This window comes from Ranitomeya variabilis, chromosome 1, assembly GCF_051348905.1.
Source record: "Ranitomeya variabilis isolate aRanVar5 chromosome 1, aRanVar5.hap1, whole genome shotgun sequence".
NCBI lineage: Eukaryota > Metazoa > Chordata > Amphibia > Anura > Dendrobatidae > Ranitomeya > Ranitomeya variabilis.
Window position 1 is genome coordinate 587,516,928 of NC_135232.1, and position 26,114 is coordinate 587,543,041.

General features: G+C 41.3%; 1 protein-coding gene across 3 annotated transcripts in view; it reads left to right on the forward strand.

Moving 5' to 3' along the window:
- The window catches only part of VANGL2 (VANGL planar cell polarity protein 2), a 129,966-nt gene that overhangs the window by 49,908 nt on the left and 53,944 nt on the right, over positions 1-26,114 (forward strand). For 2 of the 3 annotated variants that reach the window (XM_077258049.1, XM_077258066.1), the window contains exon 2: positions 6,046-6,222. The gene's annotated coding sequence lies outside the window, so the exon portion shown is untranslated. Of the gene's footprint in view, positions 1-1,485; positions 1,921-6,045; positions 6,223-26,114 lie in introns of those variants that run through there. The other variant, XM_077258056.1, reaches the window with a different exon arrangement.

The following is a 26,114-nucleotide window of genomic DNA, read 5'->3' on the forward strand; positions in this document are numbered from 1 at the left end:
GATTGGGGATTAATCGTATTAACCTGGGTAGTGCATTCCAAAGAATCCGCGCAGCACGTGTAAAGTCTTGGAGACGGGAATGGGAGGTTCTGATTATTGAGGATGCTAACCTGAGGTCATTAGCATGGGGCACGGGTAGGGTGGTAGACTGAGACCAGAGAGGAGATGTAGGGTGGTGCTGAGCCATGGAGTGCTTTGTGTATGAGGGTAGTAGTTTTGTACTGGATTCTGGAGTGGATGGGTAGCCAGTGTAATGACTGGCACAAGGTAGAGGCATCGGTGTAACGGTTGGTGAGGAATATGATCCTGGCAGCAGCATTCAGGACAGATTGGAGCGGGGAGAGTTTGGTAAGAGGGAGGCCGATTAGTAGAGAGTTACAATAGTCCAGACGAGAATGAATAAGTGAGACAGTAAGAGTTTTTGCAGAGTCGAAAGTAAGAAAAGGGCAAATTCTAGAAATGTTTTTGAGATGCAGATAAGAAGAGCGAGCCAGTGATCGGATGTGGGGGGTGAATGAAAGCTCGGAATCAAGGATGACCCCAAGGCAGCGGGCATGTTGCTTTGGAGTAATGATGGAACCGCACACGGAGATGGCAATGTCAGGCAAAGGTGGGTTAGTAGAGGGAGAGAACACGAGGAGTTCAGTTTTTGACAGGTTCAGTTTCAGATAGAGGGAGGACATGATGTTAGAGACAGTGGTAAGACAATCACTGGTGTTTTCTAAGAAGGTCGGCGTGAAAGCAGGAGAAGAGGTGTATAATTGGGTGTCGTCAGCATGGAGATGGTACTGGAAACCAAATCTACTGATTGTTTGTCCAATAGGGGCAGTATACAAAGAGTAGAGGAGGGGGCCTAGGACTGATCCTTGAGGAACCCCAACAGTAAGGGGAAGGTGAGAGGAGGAGGAACCAGCAAAACATACAGTGAAGGATCGGTCAGAGAGATAGGAGGAGAACCAAGAGAGAACGGTGTCCTTGATGCCGATGGAGCGGAGCATAGTGAGGAGGAGCTGATGATCCACAGTGTCGAATGCTGCGGAGAGATCCAAGAGAATTAGCATGGAGTAGTGACCATTAGATTTAGCTGTTAGTAGGTCATTAGAGACTTTAGTGAGGGCAGTTTCAGTAGAGTGTAAAGAGCGGAAGCCAGATTGAAGAAGGTCGAGAAGAGAGTTATCTGAGAGATAGCGGGTAAGACGGGAGTGGACCAGGCGTTCGAGGAGTTTAGAGATGAAGGGAAGATTAGAGACAGGTCTATAATTAGCGGCACAATTTTGGTCGAGGGAGCTAACTGCTGCTCCGTTCATGTTGCTGAGACCTTTAGAGATCGGACCTTTATCATCTATCCTCTGGACAGGTGGCAAAAGTCCATTGTGAGTAGTTTTTTAAGGTCAAGCCTACATACATTTCAAATTTTGTTGCATGATAGTTGCACCCACAGGCATGAACATGACTTGGACAATGTATGCGTGGTTGACGTTCTGTCAGCCCAGGATAAAACATTGAGGTTGAATGAAACGTTGATAAAAAAAAAAATGATAGTCCCTTACCTGGCCGTGCTTCTCAGCCAGTGCGCATGCTCACTGCCGCTGGGTTGCTAGGCGCTGCCAACGGCGTCTCTATTGGCTCTGCATTGCTCTTGTGACTGTGGGCCCGCGCATGTGACCATGTGGGCTGTCCCTCATTCGTGCGTGGTCACATGCACACGATGACCTTGGTGATGTGGGCTTCCTGGTGTGTGGTGGCGCATGCGCCAACTTATGGCCGGTGATACTTTACCAGTCACATATCTATTCTAATACTAATTCCTATTGGCTGGCAGATGACATTTAATCCTACGCAGACTCAGTGATGCCACACCCCCAGAAGAAGGCACTCCAGCCGAAACACGCGTAGGGGTGGTGACACCGCAGATCTGAGGTAACTACTAAACATCTTTGTTCTCCTTAGCCATTAGATCCTTTCTTTTTTTATTTTTTTTTCGTATTGTGTACCACTGGCCTTATCTCTTATTCATAATGATCTAACATTTATCCAGTATATAGATGTATTCATGTGATCATAAATAGGCAATTTGAACTCTCCTCCTCTTTTTTTTTTTTTTTTTTTTGTCTTCTGACCTGCGGTTCCACTCTTTTGGTACCTCTCACTGTCAAATTACCTTTTGCTTTGGGTTATAATATTTGCATTTTATAACATACGGTAATTTTGTTAATAAAACATGATTTAGATTTTTTTCTTGGTTCCCTTATGTGCATTTCTTTATCCTCTTCCCTCTGTACCAGTCTGTCATTGTTAGTTTGTTTACTGTCAGTGATATTGGTATTTTGATGTAACCCCTTCTCATGTACAGCACCATGGCATTAATGGTGTTATATAAATAATAATACTACTATGTTCCACATGCTTTCTTGAACTGGACCTTTTGATCTAATCCCTGTACGTGGGCACAAGTGTCTACTTTATTTGACACTGTGCATTGTTATCAATATTTGATTTAGTCCCTTACCTTGTAGACATGTTTGGTTGAAACAGAACTTGAGTCAAGGAGTCTGAAACCAACCAGAGAGCACCATGACATACATTTTGTGTGCTCTACCAGAACTTGGATGGGTTTTCTTTGGTTGCTCAAGTATTTATTTATTTTTTTTGAGGGATTCAAAAACTGGCATCTACTCCTAATATGAGTACCTAAGAGATGGCTGTCAGCACACAGACCGTTATCACTGCAGACTACACCATAGACGTAACCGCACAACTTGGCTTATGTATTTTCAAGAGGGAGACAGGAGTAAGCCTTGGGCAATGAGATTCCAATTTGCCTAATCCTCTTCTGACATTGTTAGGGGGACATTTGGGATTCCACCATACACATCCCTGGTGGGTGTGCATGAGTTTCATGTAATGTTTATGGGGACCTTTCATCATTGTTTCAGATGTGTATGTTGGGAGTATTGCCAAATGTAAACCTCTGAAGATTCTTGTACTTCACATATTGTAAAAAAAAAAGTAAAGCTTCTGTGGAGAAAAAACTGTCAGCTACGCTTTACTATACTATTAGAGGTATTCATGATGTATACTACAACAATGGAGGTCAAAACACAATGGCTATGTTTGATGTATGCAGGAGAAACTTTCCCAGCATATGTAGGGCTTAAACACAACGTCAACAGAGCCTAACCCTGTGTTGATGACTTTACAGATCTTATCAGATGCCATAAATTATAGATGAGGTTTATCGGTGGAGAATCTACTGGATGTGGCCTGATAGCCGGGTGTTTCCAGGGCACAATGAGCGTCTGTGTTGGACTTCCTACTCAGTCTGCCCTTCAGGCCTGTGCTTTGAAGCCTGTCTCCCGTCCTTTTTTTGCTGTTTGTGTCATTTAATGGATAATGCACTTTGTGCTTTGAGTTCATACCTGAGTTTGTATTCTCTCATGGTTGCTGCTCCAATAGAATGCTGCATTATTCCACAGTGTTGTAGGACTTGTTATCCTCTTGCAGTCACCAGAGGAGGCCAGATGAAAATGCTGGAACTTGCAGATTTAATATTTGTGACCGGTATATCAATGGGAATTTGACATGCAAATACTCCCTTATATTTCATCTCCCAGATACATTGTTGTTTAAAGGGAACCTGTCACCCCCAAAATCGAGGATGAGCTAAGCCCACCAGCATCAGGGGCTTATCTACAGCATTCTGTAATGCTGTAGATAAGCCCTCTGATGTATCCTGAAAGATGAGAAAAAGAGGTTAGATTATACTCACCCAGGGGTGGTCCCGCTGCGGTCCGGTCCGATGGGCGTCGTGGTCCGGTTCGGGGCCTCCTATCTTCTTACGATGCCTCCTATCTTCTTACCATGACGTCCTCTTCTTGTATTCATGCTGCGGCTCCGGCGCAGGCGAACTTTGTCTGCCCTGTTGAGGGCAGAGCAAAGTACTGCAGTGCGCAGGCGGCGGGAAAGGTCAGAGAGGCCTGGTGCCTGCGCACTGCAGTACTTCGCTCTGCCCTCCACAGGGCAGACAAAGTGCACCGGAGCCACAGCGTGAAGACAAGAATAGGACGTCATCGTAAGAAGATGGGAGGCCCCGGACCGGACTGCGTCGCCCATCGGACCGGACCGCCCACCCAGGTGAGTATAATCTAACCTCTTTCTCATCTTTCAGGATACATCAGGGGCTTATCTACAGCATTACAGAATGATACAGAATTACAGAATGATACAGAATGATACACTCCTCAATATTGAAATAGCCACACCTAGAATTTGGTACGTCTATGGTTTGCAACGTTGAATCTCTCCCCCCCCAATGTCCTCACCCACCTATCCACTGTCTCTTTCCCCATGTGCTGACTTCTCCCATCTGTGATCTCTTTCTTCTTTGACCTGTCTACCCCTTGTCTGCTGTCACTCTCCTTCCTGTGCTGTGTTCTCCCCCATGTGCTGTCCTGTTTGAGCTGTCTCACCCCTTTGTGCTTTCTCTCTTCCCCAGACCGCCACCATCTTTGTGCAGACAGATAACGGCAGTCACATTAAAACTGTGCATGCGCTCCTCCTGTACAAACATGGCGGCGGTCAGTGAATCATTCGGCTGATCCCGGCGGCGGCGTGTTCGCGACAGTGTTCCGCTGGTGGTACCACGGAAGAGGCTGCGTACGGCCTATACAGTGTGTGTGCGTGGTGCCTACGGCATATACAGTGTGTGTGTGTTGTGTGTACGGCTTATGCAGTGTGTGTGGTGCGACGGTGTTCAGCTGTATGTACCGCGCAAGAGGCTATATATATATTATAGTTTTTGACACAATGTATAACTTTTGCAGGACCTATTTGTTGTATATTGACCCTCTTTTATGGTTTTGGCTGTACAGGCTATTTTTGTCGGGGATGAGGCTTTTTGCTCAATTAGACATGTATTTTTCCACTTCTTTTCCAATTGTCTTCTTATCTTCATCCATATTGTTCTTCCTCTGCCATACCCAATAATTTTTAATTCTGTGAACATTGAAGTTCCCTGCTGTGAACAATGAAGTTCCCAACATATTGAGATAACACAACAATCCTAATCTATGTGTTTCATTGCTTTCGTAAAATCTTGTCTCCAGTTACCATATTGATTCCATTTTCTCCCAACCACTGTAGCGCTGGCATAATATTTCATAGCGCACTTCCAGAAAGCAGGAGGAATGTGTGAGGCAGACAGGAAGATATTGAAGATTTTTATGGCTATGCAGACATTAAGAGCTTCTGATGATGGATGAGGTTGAGATGAGGTAATGAACTCTTGTCGCGTGAGCGTGGGATTCGCAATCTAGGATTTCCTAATGTCTGCATGGATTTCCAGAGCCAGGAAAGAATTAATATTAATTCCCCCCTTTAATAATGAAGCCTTTGAGATCATACCAGCATGTCTGGCTCTACACGGGACCTATTGTTAAGTCAATGCTAAGTGGTAATATGTGGACATTGCCGTACCTGCCCATTCATCATGTTGGCAGCACACGGAATCCTATACATCTTGTATACCCTCCAATTTATTTCGGTGTAATGGGTAATTTCGCTTTGACGTAATATATATTAGTAATGCGCTGTGGATATTCTAGTCAATATGTAATTTTCTTTGGAAAGGGCACTTTGCCAAGAACATGTGGTTTTTATTTTTGGCCGGTTGAATATGTGCTGCATATATTTTTTTAAATAAGAAAATGGTAATATAATTATTTGAATGCTTTTGAACTATAGAGAATTTTATAGAAAAAAAATCTCATTGAACAATATACCAGTGTTTTGTTATCAGAATTAGTTTGTTGATATCTCAACTTTTGTTATTTTTTTAACCTACTTTTTTGGCTGATTTTTAGAAAATGCATCATAAATTTAGTTTTTGGAAAGTGGGCAAAAGTAAAGCTTTTCATAAAAGAAAGCTCATGGAAGATCAAAAAGGAAAAATAGCAATATTGCAATATTCATCTCTCATCAGCTTATCAAATGTATGTGGTTCTTATTAATACAGTTTAATTTATAGTTTCCTTTTTTTGTGTGTAGGTTTTCAAAGCTAATGAATAGAAAGAAGCCTCCTATAAGAAATATCGATGGTGAATGATTGAAGAAACTTTGTTTTGAAACATTTCTAAATCCAAATTCCCACCTTTTTAAGATGCACAAAATATCGTTGGATTAATACAAACCATCCAAGCCCGCGTTTCCGGTCACCCTAACCTGGTGAGTGTCCATAATTGACATGTATTGTGATGCCAGTGGTTTAAATATGTTGACCTGTTACAAAGTTTAATCTCCCAAGTCTCAGGGATGCCAAAAAATCCTCCAAACTGAGCTCTTTTCCTCCCAAGCTTCACCACTGCAGCAATGATATCACCTCGACAGCGCTGCTATCAATCACTGAGCTCAGTAGCTTCACTCATTGTGGAGTGTATGAGCCACTGAGCTCAGTGATTGGCTGCAGTGCTGACCAGATCAGTGGTGAAGGGCAGCCCTGCACTCCTGGTGGGCGAGGAATAAGAGATCAGTTTGGGCTTTTTTTGTGATAGGGAATTTAGATTGTGATGATAATGTGTGCAAACTGTAAAGCGCTGTGGAATATGTTAGAGCTATATAAAAAAATAAAGATTATTATTATTTGTGTCCTTGAGCACATAGGGCAAATTTTAAAGGTCAATATGTAGTAATTCATCTTTCCTAATGAGAATGCGTGATGACCTCCTGTCTTGATTTGGGGGTGAGGTGGGGTCAAACGCTCCTGATTCCTGAATAGGTACATGCCTTTTCATGAATCGAGAGCATCTGACAAGTTGCATAAGCCTCTCTGCGTCACGCCAAAAATAGTACCGGAGTCCCTGACTGGAGTAAGATTTCTGGCATAAGGAGCGCCACAACTCATCATGGATTGGATGAGTCGCAGCGTCACGTTCCCATAATGCCCAATTTGGCACAACTGGGAAAAACTGTTGTGAAGGTGCCTAAAGTCGCAATTTTTTTTTCACAACTCCCAGTTGCGCCAAATTTTTTGAGACTTTTCAAAGCAATTTACAGTATAATTCTTATCAAAATGCTTTGAGGAATTGGGGCCTATATACATTGCTCAAAAAAATAAAATCCCACATCTAGATGTCACTGAATGAAATATTCCAGTTGTAAATCTTTATTCATTACATAGTGGAATGTGTTGAGAACAATAAAACCTAAAAATTATCAACATAAATCACAACTAATATCCCATGGAGGTCTGGAGTTGGAATGATGCTCAAAATCAAAGTGGAAAATGAAGTTAGTCTGATCCAACTTCAATGGAAATGTCTCAAGACAAGGAAATGATGCTCAGTAGTGTGTGGCCTCCACGTGCCTGTATGACCTCCCTACAACACTTGGTCATGCTCCTGATGAGGCAGCGGATGGTCTCCTGAGGGATCTCCTCCCAGACCTGGACTAATGCATCCGCCAACTCCTGGACAGTCTGTGGTGCGGTGAATTTAACCGTGAGCACTGCTAGCGTAGGTGCACGGGTAGGCTCCCACACCCTATAGCTAATCAATGTAATAAACCCGGCACTCAACTTCAGTATGGATGCTGAATGATTTATTGTGTAGTATCAACAATAAAACGTTTCGGTCCTGCGGACCTTCCTCAGTTACTACATAGTGAGAAAATAAAATAAACATAATGATTTAACAAAAAAGAAGAAAACAACAAAATAAAAAAACATAGGTATATACAACAATATGTACAAGGCATAGAGGTGGTCATGCATAAGTCGGAACATATACAATATAACGCTTAGAGACCGGTTAAAGCATACCTAATTGTGAGGTAAGTAGGGAGTAAACTTCCTTGCCAATAGAGCCCTATTGGAATCACTAGAAAGAAGAAGAAAGGGGTGGCTTTTTTATGTTGCGGTCGAGTGCAGTCCAGTGCTATGTATGTACTAGCCCCATGATGAGTACCTTATTATCCAGAAACGCTCCTGGTTTCAGCTTTAAAGCTGTAAAATAATAAAGGACAGAGTCCTAGTGACCCAAGAGGCGCCGTATGGCGTTCTCGGGTGGGCGTGGCTAATGGCCGGTATGGTGGGGCCGCTAAAAAGATCCGCAGATTACCTGTGGTGTGTCCGGGTATAGACGCGGTGTCCACCGCTAGTCTTAATCCTCTGCCGGTGTGAAGTGGACCGGTGTGTGCGTCCTTTTGTGTGAGCGGCGTGGAGCAACGTGATGTTGGTGGATGGTGCGAGACATGATGTCCCAGATATGTTCAATCGGATTCAGGTCAGGGGAACAGGTGGGCCAGTCCATAGCTTCAATGCCTTCATCTTGCAGGAACTGCTGACACACTCCAGCCACATGAGGTCTGGCATTGTCCTGCATTAGGAGAAACCCAGGGCCAACCACACCAGCATATGGTCTGAGGATCTCATCTCGGTACCCAATGGCGTTAAAGCAACCACTGGCGAGCACATGGAGGGCTGTGCGGCCCTCCAAAGAAATGCCACCTCGCACCATTACTGACCCACTGCCAAACTGGTCATGCTGAAGGATGTTGCAGGCAGCAGATTGCTCTCCACAGCGTCTCCAGACTCTGTCACATGTGCTCAGTGTGAACCTGCTTTCATCTGTGAAGAGCGCAGGGGGCCAGTGGCGAATTTGGCAATCCTGGTGTTCTGTGGCAAATGCCAAGCGTCCTGCACGGTGTTGGGCAGTGAGAACAATCCCCATCTGTGGACGTCAGACCATCCTCATGGAGTCGGTTTCTAACTGTTTGTGCAGACACATGCACATTTGTGGCCTGCTGGAGGTTATTTTGCAGGGCTCTGACAGAGCTCCTCCTGTTCCTTCTTGCACAAAGGCTGAGGTAGTCCTGTCCTGCTGCTGGGTTGTTGCACTCCTTCAGCCCCCTCCACATCTCCTGGTGTAGTGGCCTGTCTCCTGGTTGCACCTCCAGCCTCTGACAGATACAGCAAACCTTCTTGCCACAGCTCGCATTGATGTGCCATCCTGGATGAGCTGCACTACCTGAGCCACTTGTGTGGGTTGTAGAGTCCGTCTCATGCTACCACGAGTGTAAAAGCAGAACTAACATTCAAAAGTGACTAAAACATCAGCCAGAAAGCATTGGTACTGAGATGTGGTCTGTGGTCCCCACCTGCAGAATCACTCCTTTATTGAGTGTGTCTTGATAATTGCCAATAATTTCCATCTGTTGTCTATTCCATTTGCACAACAGCATGTGAAATTGATTGTCAAACAGAGTTGCTTCCTACATGGACAGTTTGATTTCACAGAAGTTTGATTTACTTGGAGTTATAGTCTGTTGTTTAAGTGTTTCCTTTTTTTTTTGAGCAGTGTATATAAACATTGGTCTTACATCTGATGATTTACCCTACATCTGACCATTATTCCTATTTTTATTTGGAAGTTTCAGTTGTCTATCTTATTTAGTTTGTGCCTTTTCAGACCTGAATTCTTCACAATTTTTTTTTTTTTTAGATTTTTCTCTTCATAATAGTCTGACTATTATAATCAAGTTTTTGGGACATTGAAAAAATGTCTAGTTTTTCAAGGGGAAATTGCTTCAGGAAACGCTCATAATTTTGAGAAGTTTTTCTTGTTTTCCTTGAAGTGTTTTGATTAGACAGTGCTTAGTCTGGAGAGGTTTCCTTAACCACTTCGCCGCAGCCCATTTTTCATTTTTGCATTTGTTTTTTGCTACCCTGCCTCCCAGAGCCATAACTTTTATTTTTCCGTTAATATGGCCATGTGAAGGCTTGTTTTTTGTGGGACATGTTGCACTTTTGAACGACACCTTTGGTTTTACCATATCGTGTACTAGAAAATATGTTAAAAAAAAAAAAAAATTCCAAGTGCAATGAAATCTTAAAAAAAGTGCAATTCCACAACTGTTTGTTTCTTTTTTTACCATGTTTACCAAATACTAAATCTGACCCGCCATTATGATTCTCCAGCTCATTAAGTGTTCGTAGACACCAAATATATCTAGGTTGTTTTTTATTTAAGTGGTGAAAAAAAAAATCCAGTTTGTTTAAAAAAAGAAAAAAAATTGCTCCATTTTCCGATACCCGCAGCGTCTCCATTTTTTGGGACTTGGGGCTGGATGAGGGCTTGGCTGATGTTTGTATTGATACCATTTTGGTGTAGAGACTATCTTTTGATCACCCGTTGTTGTATTTTAATGCAATGTTGCGGCGTCCAAAATAGTAATTCTAGTGTTTTGACTTTTTTTTTTTTCCGCTACGCCCTTTACAGATTAGATTAATTTATTTTTACAGCTTGATAGATCGGGCGATACTGAATGCGGCGATACCAAATCTGTGTATCAAATATGTGATACCAAGTATGTACGCATGTATGTGTGTGTATATATATATATATATATATATATATATATATATATATATATATATATATATATATATATATATATATATATATATATATATATATATATATACATACATACATACATACATACATACATACATACATACATACATACATACATACATACATACATACATACATACATACATACATACATACATACATACATATATACATACATACAGTTATATGAAAAAGTTTGGGCACCCCTACTAATCTTAAGCTTAATGTTTTATAAAAATTGTTTTTTTTTGGCAACAGCTATTTCAGTTTCATATATCTAATAACTGTTGGACACAGTAATGTTTCTGCCTTGAAATGAGGTTTATTGTACTAACAGAAAATGTGCAATCTGCATTCAAACCAAATTTGACAGGTGCATAAGTATGGGCACCCTTATCATTTTCTTGTTTTAAATACTCCTACCTACTTTTTACTGACTTACTAAAGCACTTTTTTTGGTTTTGTAACCTCATTGAGCTTTGAACTTCATAGCCAGGTGTATGCAATCATGAGAAAGCTACTTAAAGTGGCCACTTGCAAGTTGTTCTCCTGTTTGAATCTCCTCTGAAGAGTGGCATCATGGGCTCCTCAAAACAACTGTCAAATGATCTGAAAACAAAGATTATTCAACATAGTTGTTCAGGGGAAGGATACAAAAAGCTGTCTCAGAGATTTAACCTGTCAATTTCCACTGTGAGGAACATAGTAAGGAAATGGAAGAACACAGGTACAGTTCTTGTTAAGGCCAGAAGTGGCAGGCCAGGAAAAACATCAGAAAGGCAGAGAAGAAGAATGGTGAGATCAGTCAAGGACAATCCTCAGACCACCTTCAGAGAGCTGCAGCATCAACTTGCTGCAGATGGTGTCACTGTACATCGGTCAACTATACAACGCACTTTGCACAAGGAGAAGCTGTATGGGAGAGTTATGCGAAAGAAGCAGTTTCTGCAAGCACGCCACAAACCGAGTCGGCTGAGGTATGCAAAAGCACATTTGGAGAAGCCAATTTCTTTTTGGAAGAAGGTCCTGTGGACTGATGAAACCAAGATTGAGTTGTTTGGTCATACAAAAAGGCGTTATGCATGGCGGCAAAAAAACACAGCATTCCAAGAAAAACACTTGCTACCCACAGTAAAATTTGGTGGAGGTTCCATCATGCTTTGGGGCTGTGTGGCCAATGCCGGCACCGGGAATCTTGTTAAAGTTGAGGGACGCATGGATTCCTCTCAGTATCAGCAGATTCTTGACAATAATGTTCATGAATCAGTGACAAAGTTGAAGTTACGCAGGGGTTGGATCTTTCAGCAAGACAATGATCCAAAACACTGCTCCAAATCTACTCAGGCATTCATGCAGAGGAACAATTACACTGTTCTGGAATGGCCATCCCAGTCCCCAGACCTAAATATCATTGAACATCTGTGGGATCATTTGAAGAGGGCTGTCCATGCTCGGCGACCATCAAACTTAACTGAACTGGAATTGTTTTGTAAAGAGGAATGGTCAAAAATACCTTCATCCAGGATCCAGAAACTCATTAAAAGCTACAGGAAGTGACTAGAGGCTGTTATTTTTGCAAAAGGAGGATCTACTAAATATTAATGTCACTTTTCTGGTGAGGTGCCCATACTTATGCACCTGTCAAATTTAGTTTGAATGCAGATTGCACATTTTCTGTTAGTACAATAAACCTCATTTCAAGGCCGAAACATTACTGTGTCCAACAGTTATTAGATATATGAAACTGAAATAGCTGTTGCAAAAAAAAACAATTTTTATAAAACATTAAGCTTAATAGGGGTGCCCAAACATATATATATATATATATATATATATATATATATATATATATATATATATATATATATATATATATATATATATATATATATATATATTTTTTTTTTAAACTTATTTTCTCACTTTTACACTTGCTTCAAGAGTTTCCACGGGAGACTAGAAGCTGCGATCATGCGATCGCCTGTGCTACACACAGCAGGGCTGAAGCTATGTAGCAGAAATGCTCACTTGCTATTGGTGCCGACTGCTGGGTGGCACTCAAAGCAATCCGGCAATGACAACCACAGGGGTCTGTTGCGGACCCCCGATGGGCGGGATTAGTGATATGCTTCTGGCACTATCACAATAAATGGTGCTGTCAGAGATTGACAGCGGCATTTAATAGGTTAACAGCCCCAGGTGAATCGCAATTCTACCCGCAGCTGTTAGGGGCACATATCAGCTGTTCAAAACAGCTGACATGAGCTGGGAAATATGTGGGCTCAGTGCCGGAGCCCACATCAAAGGGAGAAACACGACATGCACCGTACATGTAAGGCGCATGTCGTGAAGGGGTTAAATGGGTTATCCAGGAATAGAAAAAACTAAATAACTAATGTAGATGTCATTATATAGAAGTTTTTAAATGCATTTAGTTCACAAATCACAATCATTTTATCTATAGAGGTTATCACTATAGAATTAAAATGGCCGTCACCTTGTTACACCAGAATTTTAATTGCCTCTGTAGACCAAAAAAACTGTGATTTTCTAATTAAATGTATTTAGTAAGTTATTTATAATGACATTTCCTATTAGTTATTTAGTTTTATTTTCTGTTCCTGGAGAACCCTTTTAAGGACCTGCTTTTATAGAAGTACCAAGCACTCTTTGTTATCCACCTTGCATTTTTAAAAACTTATTCAGGGGTTCAAAAAGCCAAAAGGAAACCTCCTATGAATTGCAAAATGGGATTACCAATTGATGTGTATATGAACAATTTTCCAAACATTTTTGAAGTGTTTTGTGGAGGATATTTGAGAGGATTCACAGCAAAAAACTCCTTAAAAAAATAAAAAAGTCTCTGTGGGAGCCTAATTGTTGCGCCCTTCACCTAGTGACTCAAGTCCACAAATGTATCTCATTTTGGACATTTGTCTGGTCGGGCAGTTGACCCACTTAATTAAATTCTTCTTGGACCCTGCAGATGGTAGAGAAGGGGTACAGCCCTTTCTAGATTTATGAGCATTGCTGTATGTTTGGTCTTCAGGGTGTTAAGTGTTTGACTCTCCGTCTGGAATCGTGAATGCTATGAAACATTTACATCCTAAATCCAAACCGCAGTGAATCATTTTAGAATTTATTGATCATGTGTAGCTCATTAAAAGGGAACAATTGTGCAACTGGAAATTGTTAGCCAGGCCATAAATTTCACAAAATTGTTCCAAAATGTTCTTGGCCTCAGAAAATTCCCTCTTCTGACATACTCTATATATTTAGGAAGCTAATAATTTACTTAACAAGGGTTCTGGGTGAGCTGGCCTCATGAAGGGGTAACTTCAGAACACTACTAAAATAATCTATAGAAAGTAGCATTTATATCTAGTTATACATTGCGCATAGAATTTAGTTGTATATTCAGAATCTATGATTTTCAGCATGTGGTTAAACTTACTTGGACAACCCATCAACTGGAATTGGTGTTGCCTCAAAGGGTCTATGCTTTTTAGGGTCCTACTTAACATCTCTGCCAACACCATCTGTAAATCCTAATGAATACTACTTAAAGTAATGCTCTTTGGTTTTCGTATTGGAACCTTGCTTCTTCTAAACTCATGGTTTCTTCTAAAAGGAACATGCTGCTAAGATGTTTTACGAAACGATGAATCCAAACTTACTCAAAAGATGGCTTCTCAAACTCTTTCCAAGACATTTGAGACCTACCTATTGTCTACTTTAGTCAGAACTTTCTTTTTTTATAAGCGTCAAAGTGGCCTAGTACTGTCGGGCAGCCATCTTTGAGGGGGGAGATTGTAGTCGAGTCAACTGTGGAGAACATTTTGGGCCCCTTGAGTGAAGTTGGGAGGGCCTTTGTGGGAATGTGAATTAAGGCTCAATGATCATTAGCTATTTCCAGCAAGCTTTGAGGGTTGAGTAAAAACTATTTGTGAGGCAAACTTGGTTCGATGGAGACGGCAAGAGAAGAACTCTTACCTAACTGGTGCTTAAGTTTAAAGTGTCCTGCCATAGACTGTAAAGGTACCGTCACACTAAGCGACGCTGCAGCGATAGCGACAGCAATGCCGATCGCTGCAGCGTCGCTGTGTGGTCGCTGGAGAGCTGTCACACAGACCGCTCTCCAGCGACCAGCGATGCCGAGGTCCCCGGGTAACCAGGGTAAACATCGGGTTGCTAAGCGCAGGGCCGCGCTTAGTAACCCGATGTTTACCCTGGTTACCAGCGTAAAAGTTAAAAAAACAAACAGTACATGCTCACCTGCGCGTCCCCCAGCCTCTGCATCCTGACGCTGACTGAGCTCCGGCCCTAACAGCAGAGCGGTGACGTCACCGCTGTTGCTTTCACTTTCAGTTTAGGGCCGGCGCTTTAGTGTCAGGAAGCAGAGGCTGGGGGACGCGCAGGTGAGTATGTACTGTTTGTTTTTTTAACTTTTACGCTGGTAACCAGGGTAAACATCGGGTTACTAAGCGCGGCCCTGCGCTTAGTAACCCGATGTTTACCCTGGTTACCAGTGTAAAATATCGCTGGTATCGTCGCTTTTGCTGTCAAACACGGCGATACACGGCGACCTAGCGACCAAATAATGTGCAGACCTTCTAGCAGCGACCAGCAATTTCACAGCGGGATCCAGATCACTGCTGCGTGTCAAATACAGCGATATCGCCATCCAGGTCGCTGCAACGTCACGGATTGCTGGCGATATCGCCTAGTGTGACGGTACCTTAACTGTCAAGAGGCATGCTATAGGGTGAAATTGTTATACAAATAAACAGTTACAGCTGCTTGTCACTGTCGAGCGGCGTGCCACAGGCTGCCATTGTCTAGCAGCTTGCCACAGGCTGCAACCACTAAGCTTGAGCACATCTGGAGTAAAGTTATGTTACTTTGTACCATAACACATTTTGTTGTGCTACTAAACTACTCTTGTATCATCTGCCATAATAAGACCCAAGACCTTTTGCGCCAACCCTAAAAAGATGCCAAACTGGTCTGTCCCCTATAGACTCCGGTAAGTGACAACTTATTTCCAGTGAGCCCAGAGAATTTGGCATGCAGATATCCTACATGCCTCATTCTACTATTCTCAGATATCGGTCACTGGGGGGGAGAGTCTGGGCACCCTCATACAAATTTAGAATGGTGGTCTGACCAGCCAAAATTGTCAGGTTCAGTGGAGGTCCATGTGATGTTTTAATATTAATAAGTTTACCAGTGGTAGGCTCACTTTGTGCAATAAGCGTCTTCTGCATTATATAGACTCTGCTCTTCTGTAGAGGGGCATATTTTCCTATAATAGTCCTGTCTAATCGTGCAGCTGTTCTGTGAACTGGTTCTACAGGTTCAATCTTCTGGTTAGCCTTCTTTTTTAGCTTGGAGTTTGGCTAATGTACTATTATAGTATTAAGAGTCTGCCGCCTATTCTGAAAAGTCATTTTGTTAAACTCCTAAACGTAGACTTTCCAATGTGTAATTTGTATGTAAGCTTTACATACCTAACAAGTGATTATAGGCAAGGCATGGGGTGGGCGTAATAAAAGAAATTGAAATCTAAAAGGAGAGGTAATGTCTGCATGTGACCACATACTACTTGGCCTACAATTTGGTGGGAGAACTATTGTACAATGTCCATATATACCTCATGACCATGTCCATATGAAGCTAGTCACAAATGAGTTTGGACATTGGACGCCCAAAGTTAGTCCTTCTGTTATGGTTTCCTACAGAGTTGGAAAGATCGGGAAACTCTTAAGATGTACTTGAGAAGCATTAGTGCTCATTAAAACACAAATGTGGAACTATAATGTTTTTATATTAGCTGGATCATATATGGTCTATTTCATAGTCGATTCTGCACATCAATGTACCAGAACCTTTTGAAGTTGTTCCGAGAATCCCCCTCCCCACCACTTCCCCGCATTGCAACACCGAAAAATATGCAGTTGTGTATACGGACTCTCCCGGTGATCTTGGATTTTCCAGGTTCCTCCTACACTCCAAAAAATAATAAGTTAATTGACTATTTTTTTAATTTCAATATGGGGTAATCTTTGGCATCACCATCACAATTAACTGCAAGGATATCGGTTTGTGCAATTATTTTTTTGATATCCAAACTATGGTTGAACCATGCTGGACCTTTATATGAGTCAGTGGGTCTGTCTTTTTCATTTGAGTCCTAACTGGACATATACATTAGACCAATGTCAACTTAACCAAATGTTGAGCGTAGATGACAGAACAAGCTTCATAAGGCAGGCCTCCCACATCAATATCTGCCATATATGAGCAGACAAGGTGATCATTAATGTATACAACAGCATCTTGACTCTGCCAACTGTAAAGCTGGGTTTGAATGACAGTCTGTGTTGGGAGCCTCAGTCAATTTGTTATCTGGGAAAATATCTGTCCAGAATGTTCTATTTTGGACTTAGGATCACATTGTGTTCCGGAGATAAGCCGCCAGACAAGTCTCTCAGAGAACACGAGTGCTTGGGAGAGTATGCTGACATGGCTGCTGGCTTGAGTTGGGTGGATCAATTTGCGGGACTTCGGTACATTGGCAAGGTCAGTACTCTCTGGCTGCTGGATGGAATGCTCGATAATCACTTATCTTCTGTGGTCTCTAGCTCGGCTCTTGACTAGCTGGGCGGTTGCAACTTAATCATTGAATTGACGAACATATGATGCAGTGCCAAGTATTCAAAGCTGCATCGAGGATCAAGATGGTATGACATTTGGGAGCCTACTGTCCAGTGTCCAGAGACTACTGACTTGGCTGATGGACCATAGTCCCACAAATTGATTAACCCAACTCAACTGCCCTCTAAACAATCGTTCTGCCGGCGGCCATCTAATGGGTGTGTCAAACTTAAATGTTTTGGGAAAGGATTGGAAAAAGGACTGGGTATGTTGGATTTCATATTGGCTCCTTTGTGCTCATGGGAAATAAGCACCAAGTCAAACATGTATGTATATGGGATGGTGGTCTAGAAGAATAGCTGCCGGACAATGATTAAAAGTTTTATGGCCACCTTTTAAAATGTGATTATCCCACTCGACCTCAGGCAGGGGCTGTAAAGCTCAAGCTTTTATATTTACTGTCCAAATTTGCTCTTGGAAAACTGTTCTCCCGGGATGACCACTCCATGCAGCGGCAGCATCTTGGGAACTGAATTGGGGCAGGAGTTGTATATAAAGGCTTGAGAGGTTCTTTTAACCCTTTTTGCTCATAAAGTGTGTTGACGTCTTTTTTGGAATCGCATATTATTTTTCCTTCAGCTTCCTTAGCTGTGGGCTTCACTTCAAGCTTTTGACAAAGGTAGTCCAAAATTGTATTTTATTTTTTTTGTCCACTTTTGTCTCTCGTGGATTTTCAAGGTCGTTTCCCTGAAGAAACCTGATCCTATTTTCTGAACAATACGAGAAAAGTTACAAAATGAAGACATATTATTTTTCCCTACAGTTTCGTTCCTTGCTCATCCTATACCCTTCTTTCCTTCCAACCTCTCCACCCTTCATCTCTCCATACACTTGCTAGGAAGAATATTTCTCAGCCTGGCTGCCATTACCTAGGAAACCAAAGGGGTGCATGTGGTGGGATGGGGGAGGTGCACGGAGACTAGGCCTTTTGGGTTTCCATGGTAATAGATGCAAAAAATCTGGTATTCGGGACAAAAGCCTTCACTGACTGCAGCATCCTGACCCCATCCATCCAAAATCAGTGGCTGGAAGCAGAACATGATTTGATGTGAATTTTTTTTAGTTTTGTTTCTATGGTCACCGAGCCTCCTCATATTGTTCTCCGGCCACTGCTGCCATGCGCAGACCATAAGATGTCACATAAGCTGTCAGTCAGTATCCTTCATTAATCAATGAGCTAAAAAAACTATGGGTTTAGAACGACTAGACTTTTTTTTTAACCTAATTTGAACGTTAGATTCATTTGGGTGTGGTGTTCGGGCGGCGGTTTAAATGTTGGAAAATATTGTACAATATTGTAAATGTTGTTTTAAGGAATAGGCCATCAATATCAGATTGTCAGGGACCACCTTGTAGAAATCAGGAAGTAATATCAGGCACAGCCACTACTAAATGAAAGGCACTGTGACTCGTAAATAATACGTGGGAAGCGGTTGTCACTGCTGTGACCCCATTACAGGTAGTCTCCCCCCACCACAAAAAATCAAATGAAATCAGATAATCATATAAAGGTGGCAGCCCTTATAAAATTAATGCATGTAGTATAGTTTTCTCTACCTTCCTTGTGCAGAAAACTATCTTTATTCATTAAGCAAATGAGGGTGCTCTGTGCACCCTTGGAGTGGCCAAGTACCAACTGCGCCATTCAATCCCCCAGACCCTGTTTTGGGCGTGCCAAAGGCCAATTTTTTAGTTCAGGCTGGTAATAAACAGGATATGGGTGTGTGCTTGGCCCTGGCGTGGAAGTGTATGTACCCACGGCTCCTGCGCTAATACAAATATACATGTACATGACCAAGTTGTTAATTTAGGCAGCAGTTGCTCTGGGCAAGGTACCACTGTCAATATACATAGGTGGAGGCAGCTAGATATGGTAGTTCAGAAGTCAGACAGGAGTACCAGGGAATGGCGCTGTCTTTGCCACTAAGTTGAGAATTTGGAATGGTGCTTGGCCATGCCAACGGTGTGCCAATCAACTCATTTACATAAAGAAGCAAGACTGTTTTCTGTACAAGTAGGGTTTAGAAAACTACGTTACAGGCAACATTTTTATAGAGGCCAAGTCCCTGGTTAGTTTAGGCTGCTGTGTGTAGAGGCCATCAAGCTTTCCATGACACACAATGTCGGAGGAGATAAGTGTCGTGCAGTTAGAATTTTAATGCCAGACTCTTCAGTTATTCAGGAAATGAATGTCCATGTGAAGGGGCAATCGGGAAGAATGAGTGCTTGGTCATCCGCTATCGTATTGAGTTTTTGGAGTCAAAACTGAGTGGAAAGTCCAAGTTTCCATGAACTTCTCAAACTCAGTCTAATCATACCTTTTGGGTGGTCTAAAAATCTAGATGCTCTACCATCATTGGTGAGGACTGCATCTTTGTCTTTTCCTATTTTCTCCGTTTTGAGAACTATGATGAGACCCAGTGACCCCACCCCTACTATACTAGAAAAGAAATGTCCGAGGATCCATAAATTTGAAATACATTTTACCTGTAACAGAGCATTCATGGATGCTGGTAGTCCCTTACATCCGGGACGCAGGCCTGATGACGGTGTCATAAGCTCATTTGAAGTAGTCCCAACAGTATAATGACTAGTCCTCCTGATTAAAAATACATGTTTCTGATTATATCCTTATGGGGGGGGGACCTGCTGGACTACCACCTCTGCTCTGCTTGCAGGCAAGTCAGTTCGTAGGAATTCTCAAATCTTGTGCACATACACCCTAGGGCCAATTTTACAGGAGAACAAACAAATTTTGGTGCAATGTGTTGCTACTTTTTGATGTGGCACCGGGAAGAGAACAAGTGTTTAATTGTGTCTTTTGTAACCATATCCAGCACATATTGACCACACTGAAGTCATCCTGTTGCTGTCTTCCTGGTATTCTCCTTATTTGTGGTTTCCTTCTACTCATATCTGCCCTCTGTCTCAAGGGAACATTCCCACAATGCAAATAACTCATGAAAAGACTTCTACAATAGAACTGTAGGTACACAAACCCTTCCGGAAAGACCTGATTCTTGTATATAGAAGGCAGTATTATAGTAGTGGTTATATTCTTGTACATAGGGAGCAGTATTATAGTAGTGGTTATATTCTTGTACATAGGGAGGAGTAATATAGTAGTTATATTCTTGTACATAGGGAGCAGTATTATGATAGTTATATTCTTGTACATAGGGAGCAGTATTATAGTAGTGGTTATATTCTTGTACATAGGGAGCAGTAATATAGTAGTTATATTCTTGTACATAGGAGCAGTATTATAGTAGTGGTTATATTCTTGTACATAGGGAGCAGTAATATAGTAGTTATATTCTTGTACATAGGAGCAGTATTATAGTAGTTATATTCTTGTACATAGGGGGCAGTATTATAGTAGTTATATTCTTGTATATAGGGGCCATATTATAGTGGTTATATTCTTGTACATAGTAGGCAGTATTATAGTAGTTACATTCTTGTATATAGGGGCCGTATTATAGTGGTTATATTCTTGTACATAGGGAGCAGTATTATAGTAGTTATATTGTTGTACATAGGAGCAGTATTATAGTAGTGGTTATATTCTTGTACATAGGGAGCAGTAATATAGTAGTTATATTCTTATACATAGGGAGCAGTATTATAGTAGTTATATTCTTGTACATAGGAGCAGTATTATAGTAGTTATATTCTTGTACATAGGGGCAGTATTATAGTAGTGGTTATATTCTTGTACATAGGGGCAGTATTATAGTAGTTATATTCTTGTACATAGGAGCAGTATTATAGTAGTGGTTATATTCTTGTACATAGGGAGCAGTAATATAGTAGTTATATTCTTGTACATAGGAGCAGTATTATAGTAGTGGTTATATTCTGTACATAGGAGGCAGTACTATAGTAGTTATATTCTTGTACATAGGAGCAGTATTATAGTAGTTATATTCTTGTACATAGGGGGCAGTATTATAGTAGTTATATTCTTGTACATAGGAGCAGTATTATAGTGGTTATATTCTTGTACATAGTAGGCAGTATTATAGTAGTTACATTCTTGTATATAGGGGCCGTATTATAGTGGTTATATTCTTGTACATAGGGAGCAGTATTATAGTAGTTATATTGTTGTACATAGGAGCAGTATTATAGTAGTGGTTATATTCTTGTACATAGGGAGCAGTAATATAGTAGTTATATTCTTATACATAGGGAGCAGTATTATAGTAGTTATATTCTTGTACATAGGAGCAGTATTATAGTAGTTATATTCTTGTACATAGGGGCAGTATTATAGTAGTGGTTATATTCTTGTACATAGGGGCAGTATTATAGTAGTTATATTCTTGTACATAGGAGCAGTATTATAGTAGTGGTTATATTCTTGTACATAGGGAGCAGTAATATAGTAGTTATATTCTTGTACATAGCAGCAGTATTATAGTAGTTATATTCTTGTACATAGGAGCAGTATTATAGTAGTTATACTTTTTACATAAATAACAGTATGATACAAGATATATTTATGAACATAGATGGCAGTATAACTGTATAAGGTACCAATCAATGCTTAGGCAGTGAATGTACTCTGCCACTCTGCTTTGCAGATAATATTAGGTTTCATAAGTTCAATAGAAAGGTTGTTCCTGTGTTTAGAGATTAGAGATTATGAAATCTATTCTTTTATATATTCTATGGAGATGATGTACACTTGACATTCTACATTATGGTGTTGATGTTGACTCCCAGCTACTGCTATGGTGGTCGACATACAAATTCCTGCTTTGTTTATTGTGAGTAACTTTCTTGGAGGTCATAGGTACTTGGTCAAGTGTTTGACCACTGAGGTGTAGCATTTAATCTTCTATAACAGGCCTAATTCCTTTTATTCCAATTTCCAGGTGGCCACTGTTCTTTATGAGAGGGCTTTTCTTTCATAGTAATTGCTTAAACAAGAAACCAGCAGGATGCCTCTGTCGGCCAAAAGTTCAAAAAGATGAGTAAATGGAAATGTAGATATTGCGTCCTAGATACAAATATTTTTTAAACGGTTTAAAAAAACAAAATTGCCCAGTAGCTTGGAACCTGTTGTGATGTGCACCTAGACCACAAATGGTCATATTATCTAGGTACTTCTTGTCTGGTCTAAGTTTCGTCCTTCTTGATTGATGAGAACTTAGAGATGTCTCTTGTGTCCCATTAATTTTAGCTTTGTAATCTTGTTTGGAATTTTGGAGAAGGCCAAAGCGTGAAAATTATAAGAACTCATCAGGTTCCTCCTACTAATGTGTTTTTGTTTATTTTTTTGTAGAAGATTATGGATGTCCGAACACTAAAGGAGGACTAAAGGAGGTCTCCAAAAGTAATTGGTGGACTGGTTTAGTGTGGAAAGATAGAACAAATGTCATAATCTAAATGTAATTAAAAACTTGGCCACCTCATTTAAAGTGTCAACAGGTTTTTGCTTGGTAATCAGAGCAGCATGATGTAGGGGGAGAGACCCTGACCCAAGTGATATGTCACTTACTGGGCTGTTTTTTGCTGTTTTGCTAGAATCCCTGTTTTTTCTTTTGTAGATGTACTAGTGGTCAGATTGCTGAGCTGTGTATATCCCCACCCACACCACTGATTGTTTGCCAGCTTCTGAATAATCAGTAAACTGCTAATCCGTGGTGTAGGCGGGGTTACACATATTAATGGACTGCCTGGCACGTGACACCTATTCCTGCAGTCATAATCTCCTGCTGATAAAACACTTATTGTATTGAAACTACAGCAATCTGCTGAGCAGGTAACACAACAGGGTCTCTTCCCCTACATTATACTGCTCTCAGATTATATAGCAAAAACCTGCTGCTAGATTTCTTTTAAGAATGCTAATAAAACCTTATTACAATATTTATGAGAATCTGTAACTGTTTTTTTGCCCAAACTAAGATTTTTTTATTTCCTCAGTGAATGATTTTATTATGGTTTAAAATACATTGGAATTTGTAGATTTGTCTTTATTGACAGATTAAATTAAAAAAAGATCGCCAACTGTTACTCACAGACTTGTTGTGCATCTTTAATTAATTTATCCTCATTAAGTATTCCTGGCAAATTGAAAACAGAGGGAGATGCAGTCACTTTTGCAGTTTTGGAAATCTGGAGCTGTGTAATTAAGTTCCTTTTTTTTTCAAGGCCTGACGCTTGAGATCTTCTCAACTCTACTAAATAGCTGTACTTTAATGCTTTTGTCATACAGTAGATGGTGTACCGGCTGCTGTGTACCTATATGTATGGATCATTTACTCAATATGTTTGGTAATCAGCTGTTGTGGTAGTTTTAAAGAAAAAAAAAGTCCATACTTTGGAGACAACTGATCAAAGTCTGGTTGTAAAATCTGCTTGATATTTGTGAGAATTTGCAGTCACTTTTATCTTCTGTGAGAACCAAGGATCAGTAATGTAAAATTCCTACATGCTCTATCCTTCTTTCCCCAAAATCTACCACATGAAATCTGAGATTCACCCACAGATATCTTCTGGTTTTATGGAAATTGTCTAACAGCTGTAGTTGAATGATTTTTCTCAACCCCCCATACTACATATTATTGTTCTTTTGAGATGGTTATGGTATGAAAAATCCATCGGCTGCTGATTGTGTGCTTGTACAGAGCATGACCCCATACAAATGTTGTGGTATTGGCAAAAGCTAAGTCACCCGAGAGTCCAGCAAAGGAAATCTGCTCCGTTATGCAGCAGTTCCTTACTTGTTCCTCTAGTTGAGGATTTGTAGGACCTTGGTCCAGTGGCCGCTGGCAAAAACTCTGCAATCTTCCTATTTGCCTTCGTCCTTGGTTCCTCTTTTGACTAGTAGGCCCAGTGCGATATCCTGTGCACATCCATTATGACTTTGTACCACTCCTACTAGTCAGATCAGTTGCTGGGGGTGCCAGCAGGATGAAGTGGTTCATCTGTAGTCGTTGGCTGCTGGATCAAGATCATGCTAATTTTTTTGCTCAACTCTAATATCTAGGCATTTGATTTCAGGGCCTGCATGACCACCTCAGTGGGAGATATTTCTGGCAGCTAGATATCACAGAACCAACTAGATGGAAAAAGAAGATACAATGATATCTAGTTATTGGTTGATGGTTCCTTGTCCATACCCACAAAATTTTCTACCACCACTTTCTTTTTAGTGGACTCCTTTTATCTTTATCATCGATAACGAATTTACCATGGCTTAAATGTCTCTATTCAATTTACAGCTTAAGGATTTCTACTAGTCTGGCTGCTGCTCTAATGTGTATGGGGTCAACTGATTGTTTGGAGAGATGTTGATCGGGCATATCCAATTTCGGACCTCGAATGCTTTGTTCTCCTGAAGATAAGCCGTCCGCAGAGATGTACAGTATGTTGAGAACGCAGAAGCATTAAGCCTAAAGCTGGAGTTACACTAAACGACTTCCCAACTATCACGACCAGCGATACGACCTGGCCGTGATCGTTGGTAAGTCGTTGTGTGGTCGCTGGGGAGCTGTCACACAGACAGCTCTCTCCAGTGACCAACGATCAGGGGAACGACTTCGGCATCGTTGAAACTGTCTTCAACTATGCCGAAGTCCCCCTGCAGCACCCGGGTAACCAGGGTAAACATCGGGTTACTAAGTGCAGGGCCGCGCTTAGTAACCCGATATTTACCCTGGCTACCATTGTAAAAGTAAAAAAAAAAAAAAACACTACATACTCACATTCTGATGTCACGTCTCCCGTCGGCGTCTACAGGGTTAAAACTGCTTTCGGCAAGAGCGCTGCTAATGCACGCGCTGCTGCAGAGAGCTTCCCTGCACTGAATGTGTCAGCGCCGGCAGTAACAGCGGTGACGTCACCGCTGTGCTCTGCTTTACGGCCGGCGCTGACACAGTCAGTGCAGGGAAGCTCTCGGCAGCAGCGCGTGCATTAGCAGCGCTCCTGCCGAAAGCAGTTTTAACCCTGTGGACGCCGGGGGACGTGACAGACATCAGAATGTGAGTATGTACTGTTTTTTTTTTTTTTTTTAACATTTACAATGGTAACCAGGGTAATTATCGGGTTACTAAGCGCAGCCCTGCGCTTAGTTACCCGATATTTACCCTGGTTACAAGTGAACACATCGCTGGATCGGCATCACACACGCCGATCCAGCGATGACAGCGGGTGATCAGCGACCAGAAAATGTTCCTGATCATTCCCCAACGACCAACGATCTCCCAGCAGGGGCCTGATCGTTGGTCGCTGTCACACATAACGAGATCGTTAGCGGGATCGTTGCTACGTCACCAAAAGCGTGACGCTGCAATGATATCGTTAACGATATCGTTATGTGTGACTCAGCCTTAAGAGGGAACACAGATCAGTGCATCTTTTTACCTTACACGATTAGGTCAGATCTTTTATTTTTGAGGGAATGCCAAATGTACAAGGCAAACAAGTGCTGAGAGTCACAGAACTTAAACAGAAACTTTCCCTGGGGGGGTTGTTTTAGTAAATCTGGTAATGAGTTTTTGCTGGCTGGTTCAGTATGACAGAGAAGTCATCTAGCCGCAGAAGGGTTCTGCAGGTGGTGGGCTCATGCCTTATTCCCACCTTCCTGTTTGAAGTCTTTTTGATTGCCTAATAGTGTCACATTTATGTAGAACTGGGCGTATCCCGACAGACACCAACATGTACGTTCCTTTTTAGTACAGCGTGAAACCCCATCAGTGTTTAATAGTTTGCAGGTGTCTGTAATTTCTAGTAATTTTTTTAAGCTTTTCTATGTGGCTTTTTTATGAATATATTGACCTTTATGATTTTAAATCTTCAGGTCTTTCCTTCTCATTAAGGTCAAGTCCTAAAACGGTTTAACCACTCAAAATGTTAAAACTGATGTTCACTTATATTCCAAATACTGTAGACGTGTTGACTTCTCTATAGTTTTCCCAGAATTGAGACTTTTACACTAGGTCTTAAAACATTGATCCTGCAACCCAAGTCATT